Source organism: Marmota monax, unplaced genomic scaffold (genome assembly GCF_021218885.2).
Source record: "Marmota monax isolate L192 unplaced genomic scaffold, Marmota_monax_Labrador192_F-V1.1 WCK01_AAM20220418_F8-fsc00109, whole genome shotgun sequence".
Classification (NCBI taxonomy): domain Eukaryota; kingdom Metazoa; phylum Chordata; class Mammalia; order Rodentia; family Sciuridae; genus Marmota; species Marmota monax.
Window position 1 is genome coordinate 4,479,953 of NW_026695229.1, and position 21,587 is coordinate 4,501,539.

General features: G+C 36.4%; 1 long non-coding RNA gene across 1 annotated transcript; it reads left to right on the forward strand.

Moving 5' to 3' along the window:
• The first annotated feature begins 10,636 nt into the window (after window positions 1-10,636).
• Window positions 10,637-12,229, forward strand: LOC131423926 (uncharacterized). The gene is made up of 3 exons (XR_009226104.1): window positions 10,637-10,784; window positions 11,863-11,888; window positions 12,077-12,229. It is a non-coding gene; the product is annotated as an uncharacterized LOC131423926 (long non-coding RNA).
• Window positions 12,230-21,587: the final 9,358 nt, after the last annotated feature.

A 21,587-nucleotide genomic window follows, 5' to 3' on the forward strand; every position in this document is an offset into this window, starting at 1 on the left:
GTACTTTGGTTCATGGTTTCATAGGATTTAGCTCAGGGTCACTGGCAGCTTCATTGGTCTGAAACAGAGGTAAGGCAGAACACTATGGTGGAAGGGTGTGACAGAACAGTGCTCAGCTCAAAGAAACTGGGAAGGGGAGAGAGAGAGAGAGAGAGAGAGAGAGAGAGAGAGAGAGAGAGAGAGAGAGAGAAACCAGGACAAGCCCCAAGGGCTTGCTTGTAGTGAACCACTTCGTCCAGCCATGCTCTACATGCCTACAGATACCACCCAGTAGTCCATTAAATTTATTAAACCATCAAATGGATTAATCCACTGATGAGGTTAGAGCCCTCATGATCCAATTATCTTCCAAAAGTCCCACCTCTGGACTTTGTTACATTGCCTAACATATGAGCTTTGGGAACCCTTCAGATATAAACTATAACACTAGCTTGCGTGCTGAATATGAAGGAAAGGGGCATACTAGGAGATCATTATCCCAAATAGAGTTCTTAGAGATGATCAGTAAAAAAATGCAACAATCATTTAAATTTAACTAATCTGAATAAGTATACATTTGGAGAAATCAATGATCTCTCTTCCATTTTTTTTAAAAGTTAGACCCTGTAAAGACAATAGGCATATTGGTGGGACAGAAAGCAGAAACTCTATGGCCACTTCCTGGACACAGCTTTGGAGTAAGTAGATGGCAAGACTACAGAGAAGACTTTTTTCACTGGGTTGGTACATGTTGGACTCACATTCTGAATTGTGGAAAGCCATAACATGCAGATCTCTATAACTGAAAATCTCTATAATGTGGATTATGTCCCTGGCCTTAGCCTTGTGTGAACAATAGACCACCCTGTCTTGGTGCCACCTCCCATGGACTCTGCTAGGGAAGCCAAGGCACCATAGACCTTTCCCAAGGACCCTGTACCTCTCAGCAGTCTTGCCACTCCACATACTCCAGGAAGAGGTCCAAGAAGCAGTGTGTGGGGTGCTGGCCCAGTTAGTGTCTGCTGTGTACTTCCCACAGTATCCAAGTGTCAGAGGCCAGTGGGGACTAATATAGAACCCCTGACTGCTTGCCACATTGTGGTCCCAGACTCAGGCTGACATCAGTGGGAGGAAAGAGTGCCTGGAAATTACAGCCATCTTTCCAGAAGGAGCAGGATTTTCTAATTTGTTCAAAGTCCTAGAGGTCTCCTTTTCCCAATCAGTGTTTCCAAAGATTCTGAAACATAATTACAGACCCAGAAAAAATGGAAACCACAGCGAATTGTGTATCCACCAGCATATTGTGTGCACAAAATAGAAATTTATTTGAATCATAGCAGAATAATTGTATAGTACTTGATCTTATGGCTTGCAGCCTAAGATTTTTTTGACAACAAATACTAGGGTCCAAAGGGAACTTTAAATGGCTCAAGGCCCTTTGTTTTACACATAAAGAAACTAGAAATCAAGAGGTGAAAATTGACTTCCCCAAGATAGCCAAAAGCATGAATAGATTAACTCAGGATAAAGGCCCTTCCTCTGATGCAGTCTTCTTAATATCTCATTTTCAAATCCTAACATCTGATTATGCCAGCAGAATTCTAGTACATTTTCTGTCTTGTAATGTAATCACAATAAAAATAATCCAGAGAGGTGTTAGGCCTGAAGGCAGCTGAACCATAACTGGGTTCCGCTGAGAGGATATGGCAATGAGAAACTATGGGGAGGTTTCCAAAGGTGGTATCTGCAGAAGAAGCTGGTTGCAGGAGGCAGAGTAAAAGGAAGTTCTGCAGAGAAAGAGGGGATCAGAAGACCCTGAAGACAGTCTGTTCCATCCACAAGAGCAGGGAACCTTCAGTTTCTCTAGAGTGGAGATCACACTGCCTGGTTGACAACAGCATCCCCAGGGGCTGTGAGCAACCTGAGCAGAGAGTGCATAGTTCTGGCAAGACTGGAATAACCAGAGGCATAAGATGTGGCCAGGTAAATAAAATCTTTCCAGTTATTGTATATGCTTGAAACAATGGCAATCAAGATCCTGTGGGTAAATTTTTTTCATGGAGGTTAATAAAATTATTCTAGATTCTAAATCATTCTAAAATTCATCTGGAAGGCCTCACAGGTGACATTCACTAAAAACATTTAAAAGATAATAATGTGATAGTTCTCTCCCTAAACCCTATAAAATGTGTTATGAGGATAAAATTAAAGCACTACTTACTGGTATGGAAACGGGAAAAAAAACATTTGAGAAAGAATCGCTAGCCCTAACCAGGCTATATCAATATAAAAACATATTCACACACATATGTATGTACATATTGTAAAGAGCTCTTTTAAACAAATGTGCACAATCCAACACTTTCCATTTCCTTTATAAAGCAAAATTACCAATGCTCAGAAACCAGAATATTTAGGGATTCAAGTAAATAAATGCGTGTATGTAGGCATGTGTGTCTGTGTTGCCACCTTAGTTCATTTTCTGTTACTAATAACACAATACCACAGACTGGTAAGTTATAAAGTAAAGAGGTTCTGGTCCAAAGTTGAGGGACCACAAATGGTGATGGCCTTTTTGCTGGCAGAGTCCTGAGACAGTGCAATTCATCACATGGCAAGAGACAGGGACCTAGCAGAGACCTAGCCAAAATGGCTTTAATTGCAGACCCACTCTTGAGACAATCCATGAATTCATTCATCATATGAAAGGTTTAATTCACTCATGAGGGAAGAGCCATACAGTTAATTGTTTCCCAAGTCAATGATATCTCTCTCCAAAGTCTTCATATAGTTGATTTTGTATTATTTTTGTTATGCAGAATATTTGTGTTAATGAGAGTTGTTGATATGCTGAAAACTATATTGAATACAAAGTTCAGACAAAACTTAAGTCTGAATAAAAACCAGTAAAAATAAAAATCAGAAAACAATAAAACTAACCAATAAAAATCAGAAAACATACAATGATTCTAATATTTGTTTTCATTTTTAAGTTCTACAAATTTAAAAAATAATTTTAAATATCTAAATCCAGAAAATAGAAATGATGCCATGAGGGTGTAGTTTATAAAAGAAAGAGGGAAAGAGAATTCCAGTCAATGAGGTATACTCAACTAAGTCTTAGAACTGCATTGAAAGATTAACAAATAAATTAAATTCACACAGTAAAACATTCAAGATGGGTAAAAACAACTTTCAGTCACACTTTACTCAGCTTTCTTTATTTACCAATTAATGAGGTGAATACAAAAAAATTTAGATGAGTTTCTCCCAAACACACATATTTTTAAATAATAAAATCAAAATATTGAAGAAAGACTAAATTATTCACTATGTTATTGAGGGAAATATAGCTCTTTGAAAAAAAAGAAGAAAAATCTCATTTTATACCTTAAGCTAAACTCAATTTCCAATCAATTGAAATAAAAAAATTTTAATTATAAAAATAAAAGTTGTACTTAGATGGTAAAAGGATATTGAAATGGGCAATATCTTTCTTATATAAAAGCACAGGGGTGCAAATACTAGAATTTCAAATGTGTGAACAAGACTTAATAAATGAAATTTAAAAATGATAAGCCACATGGAAAATTGTAACAAATGGACAGCAAAGGGGTAATGTCTTTAATAGTAAAAAAGCTCTTAACATGTCTACCATGTTAGTATTGACTTCTCAGTAGAAAAATGAAGATAGGACATAAATAAAATATTCAAATAAGAAGAAAAGCAAAGAGCCTACAAAAGTGTAGAAAAATAATCAATCAATAGTGACTGTATATATTCAAATAATCAATATGATAATATTTTCCCAGTAAATTGAGAAGGAATAAAAATAATAAATACTATCATATATTATATAGTGAGATAACTATCCTCATGTCTTTGTAAAAACCGGGATAATCAGTCAGAAAACTAATTTGTTAAAATGTATCATGAGTTTTCAAAACTTTTACATACTTTGATTCAGTAATTCTACCTCAGAATTTATCTTAAGAAAATAATCAAGTAAATAATCGTGGAAAATTGGTACATGAATATGCTTATTGCATAATGTTTATGGAAACAGAAAAGCTGCAAATAGCTTAAATGTCCAATGTAAGGAGAGCCAATCCATGTAAGCCATCATTAATTGGGTTAATCCATTATTAACTCACATTCATGTACTATTTTATGGAGCCATTTAAAGATCACACTGTTTTAAAGCCTGAAGTGTTCTCATATGTTTTTTTTATGTACACAAGATAAATAGACTATATGATCCCAATTTCACTAAAGAACATGTGTGCACGCACGTGCATGCGCGCTCACACGAAAGAGAATAAAAAGACTAGAAGGAAATATATCAAAATAATCATCTGAATAAAGTTTCTGGTTTTAGTTGTCCTTTAATAAAATCTTTAAAATTTTCTTATTTTTAAAACATGGCTTCTGATGTAAGGAAAATACAATTAATAATCAGAAGTAAATTATGTTATGAAATAGAGCACATTCCTGAAAAGAGATGAATCATGAAAAGAGTTACCAGAGTCTTTGAGAAACCATCAAATTTGATGATGCTGTTGGAGACAGTTTGATGTAGTAGTAATAATAATATAGTTTTGAGTGCCTATTATGTAAGGTACACTGTGCTTTGAGGGTAAGTTTGTGAGGTTAGCCCCTTTTCCTCCAGAGGAGTAGCCCCCACTGTGGCCAGGTCTTAATTGACAAGACCAGATGGTGCCCGGACCCCTTTTTTCTCTTCTGCTGCTCCTGCTGTGATATTTTTCTATTTCACACCAAAAGTGTCACAGCAAAGGCATTGGACTGATAGTTGATCCACTGTTCTCATCTCGGTCCTACAGTGATCTCCTGGTTGACTTCAGGCAAGTTACTTAACCTAATTGCCAGAACAGGGCTGCAAGCATAACCTGATCTCCCTTTGCAATGAGGACAACAAAAGCCAGTGTGCTAGTGTCCAGAGGCTGGAAAGGCTGAGAGGGGACCCCAACCCTATATCTCTCAGGGTATCTTCAGGTATCTAGCCCCTTTTCACCTGTACTTCGGACTACTCATTCTTTAGGCCACATAAAAGAAGTTTTAAACCTCAAGTAGCACAAGGTAATATGGGAGTCTCCTAGGTCTCAGTGCTAATTTGCCTTTTATGGATGACCTTGAGTCTAGGAGCAAGTTCTACTTTTCCCATGTAAATTTCCTGCCTCCCTCCCGTGTCTGTTTTCCCATCAGCTGCTTCTGTACCACCCTGTGTCTCCATGACACTCACCAGGGTTAAGTTTGAAAAGGCAGTGAAGTTAAAAATCATAAATCTCTGATAAGAAAAAAAATAGAATACAATGTTACTCTCAACATTTTCTCCTATGTATGTATGTATATAGGAGGGAACTTGGATGATAAAGGAAAGAATTTATTTTAATGCATTTTATAATTGCCTGACAAACAATACTGGAGATACAGTGTCTCCTTTGTTAAAAAGTCAAATATTTAAACTGACTGCATACTATCAGTGTTTCCTACATTGACATTTCCCTGAAGTGCTTCTGGGTTGGGATAACAGGATATATTAGGCTCCTGGTGCCACAAGATGAATAGGTTCATGGGCCTAGTGGTTGGGCCCTGTAATAAATCTGTTAGAAAGTGTGTGTGTGGGTCATACCCCTCCCTTTGGGGTGTATAATGTAACATTAATGTGGTATGGTAGCTGTTAGCAGAAATATGGTGAAGAAGCCATAAAAAGTGATTTATACCTTATTACCAAGCAGCTAATAATCATGGGGTTGAAGGGGGAGAATGAGAGGGATGGTGGTAAGGGCAGAGTGAAAATAAGATAAATGGGAGGTGCAACATATATATTCATGAAATATTGGGGTTGTGGGATGCTGAACCTGACAATGGTTATCCATTCATAGAAGGAGTAATTGGTGATGATAGCTGTGGGCAATCAGAATTTCCTAAACAGCACATGGACTTAAGGGAAAGTATCAAGAGGGCACTAAAAAAGTCCTAATGAGTAGGCATGCATCTCCTTTTCTTACTGCCCCAATGAGTCTGTGGATTAAATCACAGTAGAAGAATGGTCTGCCAGTGGGGGAGGATTAATGGTTAATTGTTACCTTCTGAAGCTTGGATGACAATGACAGAGTTGCCTTAAACAGAGAGGTCCTTTTCTATGAGACCCATTGCTCACAGGTAAAATCAGTAGGAACTGAAGACTGGTTCCACTGCTGTCCTTTACCAGACCGCATGTGTTCATGAATTCTAGACGGTGTTTCTTCTTATGTGATGGAATGATGGTGCCCCACCAAATCTATCCTCTCCATGTGTGCATGCCATGCACACACACACACACACACACACACACACATTTTCTTCTTATTCCTTTGTCTATCTCTTTCAAACACATTTCTTGCTCAGTTCTCCTTTCATATCACATCAGGGTGATGGTTGGATGTTGAATATGGAAGACACTACCTTGGGAAATAAGAGGAAAATCCCAACTTCAATACATTAGATACAAAGACTCAAGGTTGAGTCCAGAGTTTCATGAACTCAGAGCTGTTTTTAAAATAACCATCAAATGTTATTTCCAGAATAAATGGTAGGTATGACTATTGGCACCTTAGTGTGAATTAAGGAAGTTTTACCAGACTGTAGTAGTGGTCATTCTATTCTCCACACACAAGGGGGACAAAAAGCCAATTTAAGATGTTATTGACAAAATTTCTAATTACTAAGAAAAAATTACTAATTTTATTGTATTTTAAAATTTAAATTCATGTTTAATATAAAGTACAAAAAACAAAACAAACAAAAAAAAAAAAACAGAAGGATGTGTGGAGCCCTTTGCTACATATTGAAATACCATGATTGGCTGTCTCAAGGAAGGAAGTTGTGTGATTGAGTATGTAATGGAGATAGCTATTTTTTTCATGGAACACCTGATGAACCAAAATGTCAATTTTAAAGATTTTAGCAAATTATTAGTAAAAATGCTAAATGTTCATTGGAAACTTATTTTGTACTGGCTCTCAGCTAAGAACTTTGTTAACATTGCTGGTGTGTGACCTTCATGACATAGAACTCCTTATTCTATACACATTTTACAGGGAGTAGATTTATGGCTTAAAGAACAGAATAAATGACAGGGTAGCCAGTCACAGCTGGTTACTGGCAGAGAAAGTTTTTATTTTGCGGGGGAGTTTTAGGGGTTGAACTCAGGGGCATTTGATCCCTGAGCCACATCTCTAGCACTATTTTTGTATTTTATTTAGAGACAGGTCTCACTGAGTTGCTTAGTGCCTCGCTGTTGCTGAAGTTAGCTTTGAACTTGCAATCCTCCTGCCTCAGCCTCCCAAGCTGCTGGGATTACAGGTGTGTGCCATTGCACCTGGATACAACCAATTTTAAAAGCAGCAAACCCATCTGACATCAAGGACTCTTTTTTAAACCCCAAGTCCCATGGACAGTTGCCTGGCAGCTGGCCCTAAGGGACACTCACCTTGTTTTAACACTTGGCTCAGAGCTTGCTACACTTTATCTCATTTACCCCTAATTTGAAAGAATGAGGCATTTTTCCCCCACTACCTTTTACAGTTCAGGAAACTAAAGCTCTGAGAAGTAAAGTGATTCAACCATGAATGTCACAGCTCTAAAGGGTGGGAGCTATGATTTGAATTTTTAGGTTATGTGCCTCGAAGAGATTTGAGTTCATCTTACTGTTCAGTTTGTGGTACGCTAATTATCAGCATGCAAGGTCCTTTTGTGCTTGATTTTATGTTTTACTCAGCATTTCTAAGTGCACCGTGCCATCAATCTCCCCATCAAAGCCACCAATCTAATGTGTTTCAAACAACTCCTTGAATGTCTCCTTGAAAAATAGCATTTTAGTGCCTGCTTTTAATTTTCCTAAATGTTATATTGTGGGTATAATTCTGTTTTTTAAACTCCACAGCTTTCATAATGAGGCTGTAGTTTATTGCTGCTGATTACTACATAGTATTCCATCATATATATCCGCTGCCCTTTATTAGATATTTCTAGATCTCTCCAAAATCACTGCTACCTCCAGGAAGCAATAAACAACTCCAAACATAATCTTTTATGGACCAAAGTCTTTTTAAAGGCCTAGTCTCAGGAAGTTATTTCTGAATCATAAGATAACAACATTTTCAATTTTATTAAGTGCTGCCTAGAGTTTTCCAGAATTCATATAAAATGGACTCTCTCACTTGAGTAAAAGTATTTACCTTTTCCCCATTTCCTATTACACTTGGTATGGTACAACTTTCTATTTTTTGCCACTGTAATGGATGTAAAATTTTATGACATTACATTTGCTAATTGTTACAGAGACCAAGTGTATCTTCATCCCATGCTAGCCATTTTGACTTCTCCTTTGTATTTTCAATGTTCAAAATATCTATTTTTCTACAGTGTTTTCTGTCATTTTCTGGTAAATTTTTACTTTTAAATATCTCTCAATCTGTTATCTTTGGAATTCCTTCCTTAAACAATAACCCTAATTTTATTAATGATTACAATTATTAATTTTTAGCTATACTTAGGATTGAACCCAGAGCTTAATGCATTAGAGGCAAACACTGAGCTGCATTTCCAGCCTCCTCATATAAAATGTAGAAAAGTTTTTTTTATTTTTTTGGCTTTTGTGGTTCATGATTTTTAGATCTAGCTAAAAGTTTTCATCAAAAGTCATGAAGCTTTTCTTTTTGCATTTTTTCTACTCAATTTAGTATGTTGTATTTCACCTCTAAGTTTTATTTCACCTGGATTTCACTTCTATCTGTGATGAATATCAAGAGTTTTATTTTTTTCCATGTAGAAAGCCAGTCTCCCTAAGAGCTTCTAATAAGCAATCCATTTTTTAATTTGTTGACTTATGGTGTTGCTTAAATATCTGTTCTCGTATATACACCAGGCTCTCTCTTCTATTATATGGTCATACTTGTGCCAATAACACATTATTTTTAATAGTTGTGATTTGATTTGTGTAGTATTTCTAAATAACTTGTAAACCATGTATGCTGTCCACCCCATCCGCAAATACTAGGGTCATTTTGTTCTTTTCTTTTTACAAAATTTGGGTTATGTAACATATTTATTTTTTTCATATCCACTTTGGAATCATTTTGCCAAGCCCCTAAACAAAATTCTCCTTAAATTTTGTATGGGAATGTATAAATTGTCTTGGGAAGAAATGTTTTGAAAACAATGTTGGGTTGTGTCATCCATGGACATGGTCTATAACCTCTATTTATTCAGATCTTAATTTGAATCTTTAACAGTGCTTTACATTTTTGTACATTTGTTAAAAAAAAACAACTCTTCTTTGCTTCTTGAATAGGTTAATTTCTAGGTATTTTATAGTTGCTGGTTTGTGTGTGTGTGTGTGTTTGTGAAGAGGGTCTTATTTCCTATTAAATTTTCTACTCAATTATTGTTAGTGTGAAAGGGAATCACTGATTCTTATAAGATGACTTTGTTTATCAATCTGATTTACTTTGGTATAATAATCAATATATGCTAATTTAATTGGGGTTTCAGTAAAGATGATTAAAATACCTGTAAATAGAATACTTATGTCTTTTTATTCTCAATTCTTAAGACTCTTGCATCTTTTTTATGTCATATTGTTTTAGATAGGACTTTCAGGGTCCATGGCAAGAACAGTAATGAGTAGCTATCTTTGCCTTGCTCCCTACATGAGTGTGTATCTAATGTGCATTAATTAAAACTTGTATTTATTGTAGTTTCCTTAAATAGATAGATAGAGTAAAGTTAGGGAAATATTTTTCTAATCCTTTTTGGAGAATTTTATCATAAATAGACATTCAATTTTATTTCTACAGTCATTGAGATAATGTCACTTTCCCCTGTTGCCCTATATTTCAAATTTGGAGGTGAATTGATTAATTATGATATTAAATTACATTATAATTCATGCAATAACCCTTACCTTTTTTAAAAAAATTAAGAAACTATTTTAGAGCAATTTTTAGGTTCACAAGAAAATTAAGAAAGAATCTTCCCTTATGTTCCCTGTCCCTACAAATATATAACCTCTCCTACCCCCTCCAGCAATTTTTGGCACATGATAGCTCATTTCTTGCAATTGATGAACTACATTTACACATAATTGTCATCTACAGTCTACAGCATACATTGGGCTTACTCTTGGTGATAATAGATTCTATGGATTTGAACATATGTATAATGACATGCATCACCATTGTGATGTCATACTGAAAGTTTCACTGTGGGGATGTTTGAAGTGGGAAGAACTATGAAATTACAACCTGGGACTACCCTCTCCCCATTTCCCTTATCTCCAAAGAACCTCTCATTACACTTATTTGAAGAAGTACAACCTTTTTCTGTTATAAGCACCTGCTCTAAGGTAGAAGTAAGATGAGATTAACTTCACTGATCTGCTAATCCAAGAGTGTTTTGTTCCCCTCAGAGTTAGTATTCCCAGTAATTTCCTCCTTTCAGGTATTTATTCCACTTCTTCCCTTGACTGGTGTTCCCCTGCTTTCCATATTTGCCTCTTATGAATTTTTCAAAATTTTTGAGATCTTTGCATAATCAACTCCTGACCTGTTTTCATTTCATCTCCAGAGTCAGATTTGGCATCAGGAGCCAGCATCTTATATTAGTTCTCTTCTTGTCATCCAAGGCAGAGGTTGAAACCTTAATTTGTCTGACTCCAAAACCCATGCTCTATGACGTAATAAATAGAGGACTCATCACTAGAATAACTAAAATTCCAGATGCTACTTTGAAATAAGAAGCAAGTAAGTAATTGACATTCCTAGAAAAATTTCAAGGGAATGTTTTTTTTTTTTTCTTGGACATTGATATAATAAAACTTCTTTGCAGAAAATTTTGAAAACAAATTATCCTAAACTATAGATAACCACTATTTAAATTGATATATTATCTTCCAGTTTACTGTATACATTTTCATATAAATTTTTGTGTTGTATATATTTTAAAGCATAAGGAAAAGCAATTTACATTTTTTCTCTTATAAAAAACAACAGCATAAAGGGAAAAAAAATCCTAGGATAGTTCAAAGGGAATCTGACTTCAACCCCAAATACAGAGCCATATCCCACTGAGAGCTTGGCAAGGATAATATCCAGCTCCTCAGAAAAGTCCTATCTCCTGCCAATGTTTAAAAAAGTCATTCAATATCCATGTCCTATGTCAGTTAAAAATAAAATTTAAGAGAACCCAAAAACCTTGGTTACTCTTAGAATCTTCTGCTTTGTCCATCATTCTTAGATGGCAGCCATTCCATGCCCATGGTCCAGGACATTGCATTTTGGAGATGATCTCCTTTGTTAGAATTGAGCGTCCCAGCACAACTATATCTCCCAGCATTACAGTTGGATGTTTAATGGATAAATCACCTTTAAAAGGGACTAAAGTGTGGCTTGAGAATGTTTTTCTCAACTTTAGAAGAAACCTGATTCTATGTTTAATTAAAATACTCAAACAGCTACTATAGCTTGCTGACCATGATTTATATAGTGATCATAATTTTTACCAAAAACTCCAAGGAAAACTCCAACTTTTATTGTATGCTAGAAAGTTCACTGATAACCAAAGGCTGCTGGACATCTTCTGAAAGTTTGATGGAGATTATTGCATATTGCACATCCTGCAGACATTTTAAAGTTATATGACCCCCTCCTTAATATCCACTGGCTATAATATAACATATGCAGAAAATTAGGGAAAAATGAGGCTCATTGATCAATGATTGTATATTAAGCCAATCTGTGTTTTTTGGCAGCTAAAATGACATGTAATAAAGTGACTTGACTGATGTAAAATGTGATGAGCTTTATTCTAATTTTTCCACAGGAAAATGAGTTTCCAGGGAGCCCAAGGTAAGAAAAAAAATCAACCCTGACTCCTTTTCCCACAGACCTCAACTAATGGACTCATGCTTGATTAATGAATCTCCCAAAGTGCTCCCATTTTTTTCCTTTTTTAATATAACAGCTTTATTGATATATAATTCACATTCCATACTCATTCAAAATGTATGATTCAATGGTTTTTTGTTCATTCACAGAATTGTGCAAACCATCAACCATCAATTCTAGAACATTTTCATTACTCCAAAAGAACTTCTGATTCATTAGCAGTCACTCCTCATTTTCCCCCACCATACCACCTCAAGCCCAAGCAACCACTATTGTACTTTTTATCTTCATAGATTGGAACATTCCAGACATTAAATATAAAAGGAATTATATAATCTGTGGCTTTCTGTGTTGGCTTCTTTTACTTAGCATGGGGTTTCCAAGTTGCATCCATGTTGTAGCATGTATCAAGACTCCATTTCTTTTTCTTGATATATAATATTCCATATTTTGAAAATTCCACTTTTAAATCTACACATTCATCAGTTATTTCCACTTTTTAGTTATTCTGAATAATGCTACTATGAACATTTGGGTATAAGATTTTGTACAGATGTAAGTTTCATTGCTCTTAGGTACATACCTTGGAGTAAAATATCTGGTTCCTATGGTAAACTCTATGTTGAAACTATTATGGACCTGTTAGAATTCCCATTTGTTGATCTGGTTACTTATTCAACTGTGTAAAAGACACTTATTCATAGAAAATGTTCCTATTCCCCTTCTACCTTATGTCATTTTATAGTAGTCAATACTTCATAGCAATTAATGAATGTTTGATTCTGTATTTACTTGGATATGAACTCCATAAGGACAAGAACAAAACCTGTTTAGTTCACCATTGACTACTCAGTCTGTACCACAGGGCCTAATACCTATCCAGCACTCAGTAAATACTAAATTAATGAATGAGGGTCACTATTTTATGTAAGCCTAAAGAATAGATATACCAAGACATTTTTTATACTAATCGTACATCTGAACTTATTTTTTAGCCTAAAATTTCCTAATGATGACATTTTCTAATTAAATTTCAATAATTTTGAGACACATTATCCAGGAACCATTGAATATACTAAGCTAAAAAGTAAGGATGCATAAGGAGAGAATTACAAAAGTGAACAGTGTGACTCAGAAGGCCAAAGGCTGAGCCCCAGCCCATATACACAATTACACCATTGATCCTATTACTTTTTTCTTTTCTTTTTTTTTTTTTTTTTGCCTATTGCTCTGATGCAAGAGAATACAGTCTATCACACTTTGTTAAGAGCTAACATGGTAAACCAAGGTAGACACCACTATTGCCTTACATATTGCAATAGTATATGATACACATTTATTACATTTTATTTGGTCTGAATATGATTTATCCATGTAGCTATTTCTCTTATTTAAAAAATTAATTTTCATTTGCCATTGTTTGTATAGGGTAATACAACTTTCCTGGAAAGCAATTTCCTGAAATATATACTTTTTAAAGATGTAAACATCTCTTGATCTGACAATTTCAAGAACTTAATTTTTAGGTGATAAATCAAGATGGTTCTGTGTATGTGTGTGTAAAATTTAAAAATAATTAATTTTTAAAGATCGCTTCATATTTTACTAAGAAGATTGCCACTCCAACTTTTTTTTTTTTACTAATGTAACTTTAGGAATTGCATGGCATGGCTTCGTGAGCAAAAGAAATCACGTGAAAAGTAATCATCATTTTAAATTGTAATTGCATGTTGCTATGTGGACAGACTGTTTGGTTCTTAAAGTATTTCTCCTTCCTGATTAGATCAGCGAGCTTTTGGAATCTTTTAGAAGTGCTACACTGACTGCTTAGAAAACTCATCTGATTCATTGATTCATTGATTCTGGTGTTTTGTTTCCTGAAAAAAAAAAAGTATGGTTTCTGAATATTGCAATAGAAGTATCAAGACGAGTTTTTGTTGTTGTTGTTGTTGTTGTTGTTAAGAGTGGAAAAAGGAATTGGTGTACTTTGTTGTTGTTGTTGTTGTTTTTAAGTCTCTACATCTTGAAGTCTGAACATGTATCATTAAGTACTTAGCTGAGATTTTCTGGCTGGATTGATAACTATGAGTTAGGATAGTGAAATAGAAATCAAAGATTTCATTGTGGCTCTAGTTAACCCTAGTACCTTAATTTTGCTCTTTATCAAGGTGTGAAGTGTGAGGAAGTGATTAATGTTGCTTACAAGGGATTATAGTGGAGTTCTCTGACTTTCCACCTTTTGGTCTCATGGTCAGTTAGGAGGAAGCTGAGGAAATATATACCATCAAATTCTTAATCTTAAAAGCAGAAAATTGGTTGGAAATAAGGCAATGTGCCTTCAGATTGTTTAAATGAGTAGAAAAGATAGTACATTTGCACAATTAGGAGTAGTCTGAGCTCTCAGATATACCTGGAATCTATGGAAGAAATTTTAATGTTTATGAAGTAGATTTGGTTGGAAAAATGGAAACTTACTCTTTGACAATAGCAAATATCATTTGGGAATTCACTGATTTGAGATTAACTTGCCATTAAAATGGCCCCTTTACCCCTAAGATATCAGAATAGTGCAGCCAACAAATCTGTCTGTGAAGGGGAAGCAGAGGAAATGTATTGGGTCATTTGAAATAAAATCCTTTGCAGCTGACCCATGAGAGGCGCTGATGGCTTCCAGATGGAGTCTTGTCCAGTTCCCATTGGCCAGATGTTTGGGCCTGTCCGGCAGGATTGTTTTGTATGTAGAGTGGGGAACCATGGAAATAGCATCAGGATTGACCAAGGGCTTACCCCTGAAACAAGAAAATTCCACTCAGAGGTGTGGTCTATAGCTTGAAGCTCATTCAATGCACTCACTGCCTTTGAACCCCAGGTCTGTCCCATCAGAGCTCTGCACCTTTGGCTGAATTATTTAAACTTTTGTGAGAATTAGTTACCTCATCTGTAAGATGGGGGCCGGAAGAGCAGACACTCACAGCACTATGGTGAGGGATTGACAAGGTGGTTCATGTAACACGTTGACACAATGGCCCTTAATAAGTGGTAGTCACTTATAATTATATCAGTATCATCATCATAACTTTTATACAAGCACTGACAGAGCACCTGTTATATGAACCATGTTGGGAGCTGCAAGGAAAAATATAAAAGCGGGGGGGGCGGATAGGACATGGCCTTGGCCTTCAGGAACTTCAATTATAGAAGACAGATGAATAAATAATCAATTGCCCCAAATGGAAGAGTGCTGATAGGGATATGCATACAGTACTTGAGAGAAGAGTAAAGTGACATGTATACTTTCCATAGTTGCCATAAGGTTTAATAATTACACTTTAATAAGTTTAGGATGTCCCCATGAGATACACACACACACACACACATACACACACACACACACACACTCACAATAAGTAAGAAGACCAAGGCAACATAATTTGCCCAAGTTCATATAGATAGTATATGGTAAAGTCTGGTTTGACTTACCATGTCTTCTTTTACTCATCAGGCTGCTTCTCAGTCTCCAGAAATTCTTGGATGAAGCAGGGGGGCAAAGAGGAATGTCTTAATCCATTTTCTGTGACTATAACAGAATATTGCAGGTTAGGTAATTTATAAAACTCAGAAATTTATTGAGCTCACAGATCTGGAGGCTGGAAAGTCCAAGATTGAGGGTCTGCATCTGGCAAGGGTCTCCCTGCTGCTTGGTGATATGTTAGGAGGCATCACATGGTGAGGAAAAGTTAACACACGCAGGTCTCTTCCTCCCATACAGCCATTGATCCCCTCAGGGGCCCCATCCTCATGACCTCATCCAACCCCAATTATCCCCTAATGACCCCACCTTCAAATACTATATCAACTATGAATTTGAATTTGAGGATTAAATTTCCAAGCCATGAATGGGCAGAAGCAACTTCAAACCATAGCAAGGGAAAACCGTTCATAAACAAGGTGAAATATTTTTATTCTAGATTATAAATAATTATAAATATTCTAGATTATAAATAAATCTAGATTTATTCTAGATTATAAATATAAAGTATCAGGCAATAGGACAATATGAAATAATACATCCAGAGGACTACAATTTCATTAGAGTTCAAAAACAGGATCTGAGTGTGCAGTAAGAAGCTTGTGAAGAGCCAAGAGAAATAAGTAATGGGATTTGAAAGGTCAGTGTGGACTAGATTACAAAGGACATGGGGACCAGAAGGTTTGAGTTTTTGACATGGGCCTTTCATCTAGTCATCTTCTGTGCTTAGTATGAGCCATGGGGAAGGCACTCAGTGACTACTCCCACTCCATAGCAGAATGGAGGGAGGAGCAGCAGTTCATGAGAATTAGCCAAAGATTTCTACCACTTGTAACTGACCAGAGGCAAAGAAAAGTGTTCCAGTGCATGGATTTGAATGCATTTCTGTAAATGCCACAATTGCACAAATAGATTCCACTAAGCACCTGCATTGCGGCACACATAGCTTTCAGTGTCAGAGGTATACATACCCAGACAGATCATACAAATTCTTGTCTCTGTGGAGTTCACACTTTAGTCAAGAGAGACAGAAATAATGGCACAATAAGTGAATCAGGATAGCAATAGCCAGGAAAAAAAAAAAAAAAACCCAATACAGAATGAGGGGGTGTGTAGGGCCGTTAGGGAACCACAGGTCTCTCTTCTTCCTATATAGCCATTAATCCACAATTTTAAAGGGAATGATTGAAAGATTGAAAGACATACCCGAGAGAAATTTAAAAGATGTGAGGGAAAGAGTCATGCCCTGGAAAAAGCAACTCCAGGCAAAAGAACAACCTATGTAGAACCTAGGCCCCTGAAACCTTTGAGTACCACAAAGGAATCACACCTGTCTCAGAGAGTGAGTGAAGGGGAGTGTCAGGAGATACAGGGTCAGAGACAGTAGGAGAGCACAAGGGGAAGCCATTGGTGGGTTCTAAGCAAGGGATATGATCTCATTCATACAGGTCCTACTCTGGCCTCTGTGGTGAGAATAGACATAAGTTAAAATGTAAACTAAGAGTACTGATACCTCAAAGTTACCATTTGATGGCAAATCAATGGCTGTCAAACCTTTTGACTGTGACCCACGGGGAGAATCACAGTCTACATGATGACCAGGATATGTGTACTCACACATTCATATATGTAACTGAAACAAAAAACATATATTTGCACTAGTTACTCATGCTGCATAGAATTGACTCTTGTATTTTCTATTCTTGTATGGTTTCTCCATTTCACTTTTGAAATGTCTGGTTGTCACCCAGTAAATTGATTATATAAATACATCAGTTATAACCTGCAATTTTAAAAACATTTGAAACAGATTCTTTGGACAAAATGTTGCCTAGCATAAATCAAGGTGCTATTGACTGCTATTGTACAATCCTGGAGCAGAATACCCTGGATAAAGCTGAGATCCTTTAGTTTTAATGATTAAAATCATGTTAAGTCCATATGCTTATAGTGGAGGCAACTTAAGACAATATTCACCTCAGATATTTTTCAGATATTGAGCCACATAATATTGATTAAGGAATAAGATGAGATAAACTAATGTCAAATACTAAGTGGAAAATAAAATATAGTAGTGTGGTTCACATTAGAAATCATATGTGGATACACCAGGTTAAAATTTAGCTGGGTACAGTGGTACATGCCTGCAATCTCAGTGACTCAGGAGGCTGAGGCAGGAGGATCAGGAGTTCAAAGCCAGTTTCAGTAACTTAGGCCCTAAGCAACCTAGTAAGAGCCGGTTTCTAAATAAAAAATAAAAAGAGCTACGGATGTGTCTCAGTGGTTATTTCCCCCTGGGTTCAATACCCAGTACCAAAAAAAAAAAAAAAAAAAAACAGGGTATAATGAAGGAATGAAACTTTAGCTTTTCCTATGGCTATGTCCAACTAGGTTTATATTTGTATCCCTCCAGTTTAAGGGATTCTGGTTTTCTTTTTCTTTCATCATAGGAGAAAATTTTTTCAATTATAGATGTCATTTTTTGTAGTCTTAGAGAATGCCTATTAAACTGGACACTGCCCCCAGTATTGTGCTACTGGAGTCACCCAAGCGGTAGGAAAGGGCACCACTGACAAGGCCGGCCCTGAGATCAGTCACTTTTTCATTTATTCTAGTAGTACATTATTTATGGGAGGTTGAGTGACCCTTTTTCAGACTCTCAGCCACCCTTTGAACCCTTGCCCATGTATATTATCAACCTTCAGTTGATATGCTGAAATATTTGGATGCAGAGTTTATAGCAGGGACTAGAGCAGGGAGTGTCAAAACACGACAAGAAAGGCTTTTTCTTGTTTGACTTCTGGCAGGGATCAGAGTGAAAGTGATGGAAGGCTTGGGAAAAAGCCCAATCCTGTCAGTTTTTCCAGCCAACTTGGCAGACTCCATAGGTTTAGAGAGTTCAGATGAGCTTTGTGTCCATAAACCTTTGAATACTTGTACAGGAACTAATCTCACTGTCTGAGATTTTTCTGAGGTTCAACACATCTAATTGCTCTGAAGCCAAACTTCCAGCTACAACCAGAGCCTTCTCCCTCTGCAACATAACAAAAAAGGGCATTGAGCTCCAATCGTATGTGCCAAAACACAAACTAACAGAAAAAGGCAGGAAAGCTGATAGAATCTATGCTGGGCCATACCTGGATGGAGATTATTACTTGCTGTGCTTTGTAGCAAATACACACAAAAATTGTTCAGGGGTTTTGTCTGTTTTGTTTTTGTGTTTGTGTTTTTACAGCTATTAGAGTCATGCAAACTAAAAATGGCCTTTGTACGACAACAACATCTTTGAATGCAAAAATCTCTACCTACCCCGTGCAAGATTTAGACTGACCTAGTTGAATCATGACATTTTTAACTACTAAGTAGCTTTAGAGTCTACGTATATCATGTTACTTTACAAACATACACACATTCATTTACTTCACTTGTAAAACATAAATCAATAAATAATCTTGTCCTTCAAAATTCTATCTGTATTATTGGTATCTGTGTTACAATTTATCCAAAGTAAACTTTCCAGTGGAAGACAAAAAAAAAAAAAATCTCCCAACAAACCATGCTATCTGGCAGCATGTAATATTGAATATAAAAGGAGATGACCTAGGAAGGAATATGAGCCTTTTACTAGATTCAGTGTTTTTCTGTTACACAGATCTCAGATACTTATCCTAGTGCTTTGTAGGGGTCTGCGCAAGTCTCCACGTAGATCTAAATTATCTCCAATCCACACATTTCCTTGAGAACATTCTTATTGAAACCACATTTCCAACCCTTAAGTCGCTGGTGTTACTGTGCCTATGTTGCTGGCTCAAGACCAGGAATATGTCTCACATATTACTGCCACATTTCCTGAGTGAATTTAGGGTTCCAGTTGTAGCTGAATTTTCTCTGAACTGTGGATACCTTCAAGAAAGTAAAGGTCTTATAGTCAGAAAATAATAACCAAAGTCCTGTTGTTATTGCAGGCACATGGCCATGAGCATGTTTTGTGTGCCCAAATACTACCATAGAGTCCTCTGGGGTTTGCATATCTTCCAGCTTTGCCAGCAGGGCAGTTGGCCTTCATTCCATAACACATCCCAAATGTATAAGTAGGTCACCAGAAGTGGCCTCTAATGGATAAAAGCACACAGTATTTCCTGGGAGGATAAGAGTGGGGAGGGTACACAACTTACTGGTATTCCTTGATGTCCTATTTCCAAGGCCCTCCACACAATTGATGCCCAGCTTTGATCTTCCCATTTCAAAAACGTAACTGTTAAAAATTTATTGGAATACCCAGCAGGAATATAATGTGCTTCAACACCTAACAGAAATCAAACCAAAGAGTAAGAAATACACTCTGTTATTTCAGCAAAGCTAGATTTTTACCTCTATATCATTGATTCAACAAAAAGAGGGCTCCACTCTACTATAACCATTCAGTATTTGTGTTTATTTCCATCTGTTTCTGCTTTGTCTATGATGCTCTGTATGTGTTTATGGGTTTTGACAATACTTAGGACTCTATCAATAAGAGCTTGCACATTTTAATTTAAATTTGAAATGAAATTCACCATATGAAAGAAAATTGTGAAAATAGTTTCTCAGATCAGAATAATCTCTATGATTTTACTTGTGTTCCACATGTGGACAATTATTAAAAGATGTGTAAGTGCTTTGCTTTACACTTCTAGAATTCTAAGAGTCATTGAGAGAATGTCTCATGAACATTCTTGTTATGAACACTGCACAAATGGGAAAAAGAAATTAGTCCCTTGCCTTGTTGGAGATTGCATTTTAAAATATATACTTAACCTTATAAACCTAAGCTCAGAACCTTCACCAAAAAAAAAGTAAAACACACTCTCTTTTACAGTTTTGGAAATCTAAATTTCATTTTCATTAATTGGTCTTTGCTTTCAATGAACTCAACACTCCCAAAGATATCTGCCTATCTACAATTTATTGTGAGGAGCAGGTAATAGAGAATGTTTGCAGACTAAAAAGACTTCCAGACCCAAAGGAATTAAACTCTAATGGTGTCATTTCTGAAACTGGGGCAGGCAGTTGGGCAGAGAAGCTGGCAGCTGGCACATCTGCCCACTGGAAAGGTCAGCCATGCCTGTTTTCTGGCAGAGAGGACTGTGGCTTTTTCTCTACCCCCATTCCCATGCCATAGAACCAAAGCCAGCTCCTAGGAGCATACCAAGCACTTAATGAACAACTTCATTATTCTTTCAGGAGGGCACTAGCTACAAATCTCTGGAGTTGGGGAAGAAATTTCTGTTTTAGTATTTTTCTTCCCAAACATAAATGTAGATAGAAAAGATGGTCCTCCATTCAACCAGAAGTATGTGTATCAAGCCACAGTGGATCATTATCATGACACACTCTTTTCCTACAGGGGACATAAGCTGGGAAGAAAGAGCCATACAGGCAAAGCCAGCCCTACCCAAGGATTTACCTTCCAGGCTAAAACCCTCAGGGTGACAGATTCCCCTCCCCTTATGCTTACCAAACAGCATCACCAAAATCAGGTTATATGATGAGGAAAAAGAATCACTATGGCAGTCCATATTCTGAGGTCATGTCCAATAATAAAGAAGAAGACAAGTCTCCCCAGAAAGAAATGATACTTGGATTCTCCACAAGTGGCAAGGGGTATGTTTTCTCCATCTGCAGAGACAGTGGTAACAGGCCACAGCACCATTGTAACACAGGCTCACTCTTAATTAGAAACTGGTAGTGATCTGGTTCAGCACACACTAACTTTCCATTGTGCTGAGCGTTAACAGCTCATGGCAGAATGTACCAATGAAACATTCCCAGACTCCCTGCTCTGCAGAGACAAGCTTGCTGTACAGACATAGTAGGAAAGACTTGTATTCTATAATTTGCTATTTTTAATTTTTTTATCTGTTGTAAATAGTGACTGAGAGTAAAAGAGAGAGAAGACAAACATTGGACATGCACATAACCTTACTAATGACTTGCATTTATTTGGGGTTAAATTTCTTGGCCACTGCTCACTTTATTTCATGCCGTAAGAATTTGATTTTGAAGAAATTTAAGTATTGCTTGTTAAATAATCACCTGCAGATATTCTATAACGTATTTTATACCAACCATTAGGGAAACACAGACAAGGA